Genomic DNA, 8,911 nt, shown 5'->3' with positions numbered 1-8,911 from the left:
ATCTACTATAGTGTGAAGGAAACAGGCGGTTTTGCTAATTCCCCTGCACTTTAGTTTCATAAAGTAGGATTTGTCTGGTGGGAAAGTGTAATGGTGGGATTTAAGCTGTGTGAGTCTCATGACTGGTGCTCGCCTAGCAGGGTGGGAAGGAGGGACGCACCGCTGGCGTTCTCTCTCTCCCATGCTCTTGTGGTTTTAAACATGATTTCTGAGTGCCCACAGCTTCGGACGAGCTTTGTTTGGGATTAGGTTTATTTTAAAAAAATCCATATGCAGATACTCACGCTCAATTCTGTATCCCAGTTTTTCAGAAACCGGAGTGCCCCATGCCTCGGGAGAGCCAAGACCGCTTGGTTTGTAAGTGCCTTATGTCAGAATTCACATTAACTGGAAAAGGATAAAGAAGGGGATAGAGAGTACACAGAGGGAGAAGGGGCAAATCAATACCTGGCACAGCCTCTGTAGGGAAACTGGATCCTTCTGGTTTTAATGAGAAAAGCCCCAGTGGAAATTCTAAATCTGGATCTGCATCAAATCCTCAAAGTTCAGGGAGTTTAGAACGAGGAGTCTGGTCCAGTCCGTCATGCATCAGAGCTATCTGCAAAAGTCCCAGCCGAACATTTTTTTCCAGTGATGAATTCTGCCAAAGATCTGTGCTTGGATGTGTGGTATTTTTCTTCTTTTTCATCCCTTTTGCTAATTTAATTCCCAGATGCAAATAAAATTTTTCTGTCTCAGACTTTCAAGAGGCGGGATGATGGTTTGCAATGACGAAGCCCTTAGGGCTTTGCCATGCCCTGCGTTGCAGGTCGGGATGTCGGAGGTGCCCACAGCAGCACCCACCAAGGGCAGGGGAGGCCTCAAGATTGGGCTCTGGGTTCCTTTCTTGCCAAATGGAGTCAAAGCTTTCTGATGTGATGATAGTGAGCAAATCGTTACACTGCTCCTGCGCCTCGTTTCCTCATTATCAAAAGAGGATAAAAGAACTGATTACTGGGACACATGGCACAAATACGCCATCGGTGAGGACCCCGAGCAACCAGGCAGTTTTCCGAGGAGCCTTGAAGCAGCAAGGCACAGAAGCCACATGCTGGGCTCTCCCTTATTTTGATTCTTTCTTGTTTTCTCGGTTGTAGAGTAAGAGCTAATCAGAGTGATGCTCTCCAGTAGGCTTTTGTGTATGGCGTTACAGTAAAATCCTAAATTCCCTTTCCTGCTCATGCATATAAAGCAGGAAGAACTAGGTTGGCTGCAGACTATTTCTATTTTCAGATGATTTAGCCAAGGAGAAAATAACTGGATAGCTGGAAGAACGAGCATTTGTTGGGAAACAACCTTGGAGTGCAGCTCTCTGACCGGCGTGCGACATGCCCAGCTTCCTGAGATGACTGTGCTCCATAAAATGCCAACGGGGAACCTAACATCCAGCAGAGACGACAAAGGACAATAAAGACAACCAGAGTACGCAGAATCCAATGTCTCTGCCTCAGTTTCCCCGACTGTATGACGCTTTATGCAGGACTATGAATTTCACTCGTTAAAAAGCAATAAATGAGATGGTCTTGTCCTTCTGGCTTCACGCACGTTACACAGCCGCTGTGGTTGGGAATAATCCCTCTGTTTCCCTCATTTCAGAGTGACAGTTCCCAGGATTCTCTCTCCCCTTGTCGTGACAACACCGGGGAAACAAAATCAGACGTTCACGCCGCGGAGGCCGGGGCTGACACGTGGACATCGCGGCGCGGTGGTGCTCATTCATCTCTCCTTGACGGCTTCCCGCAGGTCAAATCCCTGGCTTTGGATTGATTACATGTAATAAAGCCAGAAGATTCCCGGGTGAGGGCGAGGATACAGGTGCGGGTGAGGCTGAAGGTGAGGGCATGTCTGAAGGCTTTGGGCGAGGGAGACAATTTTGGTGAGGTTGCATCCCCCTCTGCTGGAAAAGCCAAGCAAAGACAGAAGAGCATCCGCTGGCCGGGGGGAAAACGGGTGAGAAAAAGAGGAAATAAACGTGCAAAGAGCAGGTGAGCCCCGGGGTGTGCGGGGGAACAGCGAGGGGCACAGGGTGGGCAGCAGCCCAGGCTGAACCTGGGGGAGGGCTCTTGCTGGGGACAACCAGACCCTCTGCAGAAATGGGGACTGTGTCTTCTTTGTGCCAGGTGCAATCCCACTCCCCGTCATGGGAATGGGCAAGTGGGGCCGGGGCAGCGATGCCAGGGGCTGGCAAACACACACAGCCGCCGGTCAGCAAGAGGGGAGCTGGACGGAGAGGAGCTGGGCACCGGGTGTGCCCACAAGGCTGACCTGCTCAGGGGTCTGGGGCACCGCACTGGGCGGCACGGGGAGGGGGTTTCATTTCCAGGCGCGGCTGTGTGGAGGCATTTTGGCATAAGGGCCTGGCACCCTCTCCCACCTGGCTGCGAGGGCAGGCAGCTCCCCAGTCCCGAGCACTGCTGCTGGAGCTTGGTGTTCCTCCCCAGCAGCCCAGGTGGGCTGGGACGCAGGGCTCGTGGTAGCCCCAAGCAGGGCAGGTGGCTGTGGCAGCAGCAGGGGCTCATCACCACGGCCCCACGGGCACGGTGCCACTGCGGCTCCGTGTGCCCAGTGCCTGGGTGGGTGGCTCATGGCTCAGCCTAACCGAGGACCTCTAAGAAGCTGCTGCCACGGGTTTCCCCTTGGTGTTGGCTTCCCCTAAATTTGGTAGCGCACGTGTCTGCACAGAGCTGGAGGGTCAGGGCTCCGTGCCCTTCTTTCAGAGGCTCACTTGGAGACTGTTTGTGCTTCGACTTCACGCTGGAAGAATGGGTCCGTTTCTTTTTGGATTTAAAATCGGAATTACGGAAAGGGCGAAACGCGGTGACTGAGCTGGCGAGGGCCCTGACTGTGCAATAAATCTGCAAGCATGGGACCGGCTTTCGCGCAGGGGCCTGTGCAAGTGCCAAGGTCTCTGCTAATAAATCTGACTGGAGGACTAGGAGGAAACTTTTTTTTTTTAACTTACTGCTAACAGCAGGCTCTTTTTTAACCATCATTTTTTCCCCACTCCCTTCTGCTGATTCATGCTCCTGCTGCTTCGCCACGGGAGACGCCAGCATTCCTGAAGGTCATCACTTGCATGCAGCAGCTCACGTTGCCAAGTGTTTGCCAGCATCTGCCAGATCGAAATGCTAAAACGACTCCGATCATTTATATTTTCACTGTCAGTGACGGAAAATCTCACAGCTTGCCAGCCTCGTAGCTGCCACGTTTCCAGTCTGCTAGACTCCTAGAAGGTAACGGAGGTGCATGAAAGGCAATGCCTCCCCACAAACCCAGCACCGGGGCATCTCAGCGGCACGAGGATTTTCACCCGGGCTCACCTACGGGCAGTGCTCTTAGGGATGTGGGCAACCTGGGCTCTCTGAGCACGCACCCCTGTGACATACCAGTCTGTCTGTCGGACGGACACGCCAGACGTTGGGAAATGAGATACTTTCTGCTCACGTCAGGTTTCACGCAGGAGTCACACCGCTGCCTGCAGCCCCGGGGTCCCTGGGGAAGCCAGGCTGTGCTTCCCTCACCGGCACCTCCCTCCTGGCTGTGTCGCTCCTCCAAACAGGCAAACAGCTCTAAGAAAATGAGAGTGATATTTTAATTTTCGAGGCATGTCTCCCTCTTAACGGCAAAGAAATATTTCTGGTTTAGCTCAAGCAGTAACAGCACAACAGACTTTTTTCTTTTTCAGGAAAGCTGTGGGGAATACAAAGTGAAATCCTTGCTTCCCTTCTTCAGGTTCTCTAGTGAGTATTTATATCGTGGCAGTACTCAAAAATCTTGCAAAAGAGCAAGCCCTGAGTACAACTACAGGAAGACACAGTGTTTTCAGGCGGTGTGGTAGATTTGGGAACCACCAGAGGGGACTGCTGACCTTATCCTCACATTCACCACCGTATGCCCCTGTGTCTTCTGCTAATACTTTAAGTGGGACTTGAAAATGCAGAGCTGGAAAGGGCCCCCGCCTGCCGGGGCTGCGGAGCGAGACTCCCAGCCAGGGCCAGTTTGTACGCACAGGTCCCCCCCACCTTCCCCAGCTCGGAGCTTCTTCCTCCCTCGACAAGGGAGGATGCCGGACCTGGAAGGCACCCACAGTTTCTAAGATGTTTTACAAACGTCTGGCTCAATCCTTCTCGAAAGAAAAGCATTGTCAAAGCCAACCGATGGCACAAACAGGGCACGTGTATTTGCCTCCTTAAAGTACCAAACATAGAATCACAGAATTATTTTGTTTGGAAAAGACCTGGAAGATAATCAAGTCCAGCTGTTAACCCAGCGCTGCCAAGTCCACCACTGAGCCATGTCCCTAAGCACCACATCTTCACATCTTTCAAATCCCTCCAGGGATGGTGATGCCACCACTTCTCTGGGCAGCCTGTGCCAAGGCTTGACCAGCCTTTTGGTGAAGAAATTTTTCCTGATATGAAATCTAAACCTTCTCTGGTGCAACGTGAAGCCGTTTCCTCTCATCCTGTCACTTGTTACCTGGGAAAAGAGACCGGCACTCATCTCGCTACAACCTCCTTTCAGGTAGTTGTAGGGAACGATGAGGTCTCCCCTGAGTCTGCTTTCCTCCAAATTAAACCCAAGTTCCCTCAGCTGCTCCTCATCAGACTCGTGCTCCAGACCCTTCACATGAACAAGCAGAAATGCAAAACCTCAGAGCAAGATTGCCACTATTATTTCGCCGTGGTTCCTTGCTCAGCAGCAGGGGAAGGTGCCACACAGCAGGGTTCTGTAACTCATCAAATCAATTAGTTTCTTTGTTTGCATCAGCTGGTGGGAGTAGTCTTTAGCCGAAGACAAATGAAAGAAACGTCCAGCAAGATTCTCTGTTTTGAGAGGGGCTGTCCTATTTTCTCATGCCAACGACAGACTCAGAAACCTGTGCACAATTTAGCTCATTATTAGAACTAATTGGTGCCAGGCATTCCATCCTCTTTGATACAGCTAACCATGGGTATGAAATTTTCTGAGTTAATGAACCAAAAAATGGATTAAGAACTTTCACAGTGCCGTGCATATCACAGCTTAATTGGAAGGAGTATTTTCGTCAGATTTTTATGGATACAAAGGAAAGCCATGTTTTGGGGTGGAAAAGCACATGCACAGCCGCCTTCCCTGCCACTGGGGAGCTGGGAAAATTCTAATTTTGGCAGCACAGAGCAGTGTCATTTGACGGCAGGCACCTTCCACAAACGCTCCACAGCAGCCGTGAAGGACAGAAATGGTTTTTTTTTCTCTGTGTGCAGTACTTAACCATTCCTCCTGCATAATGCCCTACGGAGAGAAACCAATTAGTACAGCTCTCCCAGCAAGGTCAGGGGAGCTGCCAGCAGACAAAGGGCCACTCAGGGCAGTGTGGATCCTCCCAATGTGGCCGGCGTAGCTGATGCCAGACTATCGTGCGCCCGTGTGCAGTCCCAGGGGTTTTATAACCATTTCAGTCTAGTTGCTTTTTTGCACCTGTTTGAAACCAGTGAGCAGATTTGTGTGTGTGTCTGTCCCTTTTCTTACCCATTGGCTCAGAAAAATAATGCAGTGGGATTTAGAAAATGTCCTTCTGGCAGTGATGGAGAAGGAGAACCCTTTGCAGGTGTCTCAGGGGTGGCATGTAGCAGTGGGTCGCAGCATCCCCATGACAAAGAGCTCACTGCGATGACTGGGGACCTGAAGGTTACCAGGTGAAACAGAATATCCCCAGATATACACACACTCATGCACCTCTCACTGGTCAGTGCTGGTTTGGCACTGTATAACACTGATTAAATACTCTCTACTGCATTTGTGAAGTCAGTATTCTCCTGAACAGGCATGGAAAAATCTGAAGCTTTTGTCCTCTGCAGCAGTAACACAGTCTTTTTCTTTCATTATCCAAACATTCTAAACTTTTATGTTTCATCCGAGGATACAGCAAAATACCATTTCATGTTATTACAGAACTTCGGTAATTGAGGTCATTTGCAATTTCAACAAATGCCAAACAAACTCTGTACCCATAGTCCTGTTGACTGTTCCACACAGGGAAAATCAAAATTCAAAATATATTTGGAAGGATGTATTGTATCACTGGGTGAACCCAGTGGTTCTCCTCTTGTGTTGTGCAACCTCCAAGCTCCAGAGAATTTCCAGAAAACGTCTAGACACAGAAAGTGATGATCTGATCCTGGTTTTATGCACTCTTTTCTTCTGATGTGGCCATGCACAGACTGGTCCTCCTCAGATGCCAGAAATACCCTGCATCGGTAATTGCATCGCTGTAAGTGCTCTGCACTGCCGCACTAATGAGGGCAAAGATTCCCAGGGTGCGTACACAGACAGCTGATGGCGGAAATGGGAAGCCGAGTCGAAACCTAAAGGTCTGAGAAACCCTGTGTGGAACAGTCAACAGAACTATGTACCCAGCTCAGTGCTCAGCGCTGCCTTTCTGACCACAGTGAAAGGCATGTCGGAGAGTCCCATAATTTGGGGGGAATGCCAAGAGCCTACTATGAACTTAATCAGTTTTATCATTCCTTGGAGTTTAGACACACAGAGCTTTTGTTATGCTACACATTACAGCAGGATTTACTGGGAGAAATATTCATGGTGTTCCAACACGGACATATGAGAACCTGAAATACTCTGCGACTTCACCAGGCTCGAGAGAACGGACGCAGCATCCCCGTTTGCTGGCTCTGGAAGTGGTGGATAGAAAATCACAAGTCTGCTGCCTGAGAACGAGCCACACACGAGGAGAGTCTTCCTCTGTGCAGAATTTGCAGCCCCTGTCGAAAGCGTCTGTGATATCTTTGCAATACAGGCGAGAGGGCATCATGTTGTTGTTGCCAGCTACAAACGTGCTCGGTACCTCTCACACGGTTTTGTTCCAGTGGGTGAATTGGCAAATTGGATTTGCTCCCAGGAGTGAAATACTCATTTATCATTTCATGGAAAACATGACTGCTGTGTAAGATGTGCTGTTGCCTGTTCCATGTCTGTTTGCAGTGAGCTCCAATGTGTACCTTAGGAAGCTTTTATCTCGGAAATAATGATGGACGTGCAGAAGCAACTGACGACACAAGCTGGCTCCTGTGATCTGAGCGCCTCGGCATAGCTTCTGCCTTCCATGAAATCTCAAACAAGTGCAAACCACAATCAGAAAGGGACTATTCTCCCGTGCAATTGTGTAACAAACAACTAGTAAAAAATATTACGGGCTGCCAGGTTCTCGGACGAGGAATGAAATATACGCAACAAGCCGTTATTTTGCCTCCTGCTGCAAGCCCATGAGTGCCCTCATCTTTTCAGATGAGCTCTGTGTCAACAATGATCATTAGTGAGGACTGCACTGGGATACGCCGACATGTTTCTTGCATGTTTTATCCGTCCTCTTCTGCATGTCTGTGCTAAAATCCACGCTTGTGATGTGCAAGTATTATGGCTGGATTCCCCATATTAACGCTGGCAACGCAGGAGTGCAATCCAGAGGAGGAGAGCCATGCAGGACCCGCGTCCCCGGACTGATTCTACCTTGAAAAACGGTTGGTTTTAGCTATTAACGTGTTATTCTCATGTGTTCGGGGTGAACCGTGATCTCGAGGCACTAGAGGGGAGAGCAGAGCCACGCTGCCGCAGGGGAGCCCGGGGAGGGCTGCGCGGCAGCACCTGCCTGCCCAAAATCCATCAGCTGCACACGCTGCTGCTCTTCGTCCAGGAGCAGAAAGACTATCTGCTAGTTGCGTTCGTTACAGCGTGGCCTGTCATGTTAAAAGCAGCTCCTACATGTGATTTTTATCAGCCAGGGACTAGGCTAGCTAAGCTGTAGCATTCCTCTGAAGAAAAGGAAAAGGCCTGCGACTTTCTGCTGGCGCTGGGTTATACCCAGTGCTGTATTTGCTGCTGTTTGCAAATACAAGAGATGCCAAACAATGCCAAAATTCCCAGATACTGATCGTACTGCTTCCTCATGTGCTCTTCTGCATCATCTGAGCTGCCTGGCCTCTCTCTTCATTATTCAGCCTCCGTAAAACTACTTAACCTGCTTTCCCAGCTCCCCTTGGAGCTGGGATCTCCATAACCAGGTAGCTTGGCCAGGGGCGAGGGGAGTACGGAACCCAGTCCATGCTGGTCCTTCCTCTCCCAGCGCAGCGCTGGGGTGGGGAGGACTGGCCTCCGGGTGAGTCCTTCAGCGTTATGGAGGCTGCGGGGTTGGGGCTGGGGTCCCCAACAGCTGTGGAGCGAGTGGGTGTCTGGAGGCGGAAAGTTTTTAGCTTTGCCAGGGCTACTTTGCACTTCAGTTCTCACTAGGGAGGAAAGTTTTGCTCAGCCTGATCGCTGTGCCCTGAAAAATGCTGCAGAATTAACAAAGCACAGCAAACTAATAAAGCATGGCAGAGAGTCCTGACTCTGTTTCCACTCTTTACGCAGCACTGGGTAGTGGCTTAGGTCCTTAGTAAATATTTTGAACATCACTGCAGACAACGGCAGCTTGTTTTCTATTCTGTGACCTATTGACAACCTCCAAATCCTGTTTAATATCCATTAACATCCCTTAATGGAGATGATTCATTTGAGTTGTGAAAGTTTTTCTGCAACATCACATGAAATCCTAAGGAAAAAGATTGCACTTCGGGTGAAGGGAAACATTCTTGTTCCCTGGGCATCTTGCAGACCCTTCACGATTTTTTTTCAGCTACATCTTCATTTGCTGAGCTCACGTCCCTCCTGCCTTGGCCTCACGCTGCAAAAGTCACCATTTACCTACCCGGAGAGCTGGAGCGACACGATTTGTGAAGGATACGAACGCTGGAATCCTTGCCAGTCTCCCTCTGGAGGACAGATATTTAGAGGTGCGGAATTTATTATGTAAATGAAGATGTCTAATGCTGTATCACCC

This window comes from Tauraco erythrolophus, chromosome 12 (genome assembly GCF_009769465.1).
Source record: "Tauraco erythrolophus isolate bTauEry1 chromosome 12, bTauEry1.pri, whole genome shotgun sequence".
NCBI classification, from domain to species: Eukaryota; Metazoa; Chordata; class Aves; order Musophagiformes; family Musophagidae; genus Tauraco; species Tauraco erythrolophus.
This window is presented reverse-complemented; position numbering follows the sequence as displayed.